The sequence below is a fragment of the Peromyscus leucopus genome, chromosome 19 (assembly GCF_004664715.2).
Source record: "Peromyscus leucopus breed LL Stock chromosome 19, UCI_PerLeu_2.1, whole genome shotgun sequence".
NCBI lineage: Eukaryota > Metazoa > Chordata > Mammalia > Rodentia > Cricetidae > Peromyscus > Peromyscus leucopus.
In genome coordinates, this window is record NC_051079.1 from 52,999,167 (window position 1) to 53,001,076 (window position 1,910).

Genomic DNA, 1,910 nt, shown 5'->3' on the forward strand with positions numbered 1-1,910 from the left:
ATATGCATGATGGATTTACCCACTGGAGCTGCTTTATGACTAACCGGGAACTCACTGGCCTAGGCGTGTTGGTGAGGGTGCGCAGCAGACACAGCAGGCTCCCAAGATCACCGAAGCCTGCACACAGTTGGCAGTGTGTCTCAGAGACAGTGGGACTGCCACACCAACCAGGTTACCACTATACAAGTACACTTAGCAGCAGGGTAGAGCTGTGGGAACTGCCACCTTTACACAACAACATAAACACAGCTCAGATGAGGAGACGGTGTGCGGTCTCCATAGAAACCCTGCTGCAGCCTAGACAGTGAAGCTCTAGGACATCTGAGGACTTCAGAACTGCCGCTCTTTCTGGATGCCCCAGAGCATATCTGCACTCTTCTTCAAGCGGGCCTCCTCTTCAGAAGTCAGAGTCACCTTCACAACATCTGAGATTCCATTTTGTCCCAGGATACAAGGGACACTGAGGAAGACATCATCCTTGGTTCCACAGAGACCCTTAATCATGGTAGACATGGGATGCACCCGCCTAAGATTCTTCATCATGCTCTCAGCCAGGTAGGCCGCCTCATAGGCGCTGTCAACCACCTGCTTGTAAACCTCCTTCCACTGCTCCTGGTCTGCATCGCTGGCCAGTTCTGGATTCAGGTTCTTCAGGGAGACACCAGCAACATTCACACCACTCCACACGGGCACACTGGAGTCTCCATGCTCCCCTAGGACCCATCCATGACAACTTAGCGGGTGAATGCCCAGTCTTTCTCCCACCAGGTAACGGAACAGAGCTGAATCCAGATTGCAACCACTCCCGTTGTTTGGGGAAGCCACTTATCTTCCAGGCCACCTAGGTCAAGATCTCAACTGGGTTTGAAACAATAAGCGGCTTGCAGTTTGGACTGTACTTCACAACACTGGGGATGATGAACTTGAAGATGTTCACATTTCGCTGGACCAGATTGAGTCGGCTTTCTCCCTCTAGCTGACGGCCCCGCTGTGATAACGACCAGCTGGGAGTTTGCAGTCACACTAGAGTCTTTGCCAGAGACAATTTTTGGTGTTCTGAGGAAAAGGCTGCCATGCTGGAGATCCATCATCTCTCCTTTCAGCTTGCTTTCCATGACATGAACAAGGGCAAGCTCATCGGCCAAGTCCTTCATTAGGATACTGACGGCACAAGCCATGCCAACAGCACCAACCCCAACAACCATAATCTTGTTCTGGGGGGCTTGTTCTTCCTTAAGTAGATTCACAATCAGCTGGTCCTTGAGGGTTGCCATCTTGGTGGACTTTGAACCTCTTGGGACCGCTAGCGCACGATGAACAGCAGCGTGGTCTGGGCTTGGCCACAGAGGCTCCAGCACCGGATTATGTCCTTAATTACGTCGCCAGCCTGCGATGGTGTCCCAGCCTAAAAAGTGGGCGTGCCCTCTCTTTCCACACTCTCTCCTTCCGTGTTCTCTCCCCTCCAGACGGTCTCTCTCTCTCTCTCTCTCTCTCTCTCTCTCTCTCTCTCTCTCTCTCTCTCTCTCTCTCTCTCTCCTTCCCAATAAAGCTCTAGAAAGGTAACCATGGCTCGTGATTCTTCTGCCACCGTGGCATCCAGCCATGAGCGCCACTGCTTAACCAACAGTAGGTGCCTGTGGAGGCCAGCACACACACACACACACACACACACACACACACACACACACACACACACACCCATGCCCGGAGCTGGAGTTAACAGGTGATTGTGAGCTACGGATGAGGGTGCTGAGAACCAAACCCTGGTCCTGTACTAGATAGAGCAGCAAACGCTCTAACCACCAAGCCGCCTCTCCAGCCCCCTGTACTTCTTTTTGGGTTGGAGTATCTAAGAGTTTTGTCAGACAGTAAAGTAGCTGTGGCAGAGGAGCAAGGTCAGGAACCTTCAG

At 52.3% G+C, this 1,910-nt stretch overlaps 1 pseudogene; it reads right to left on the reverse strand.

Annotated features, from left to right (window-relative positions):
• Positions 1-239: 239 nt before the first annotated feature.
• On the reverse strand, positions 240-1,366 carry LOC114685960 (annotated as a pseudogene).
• Positions 1,367-1,910: the final 544 nt, after the last annotated feature.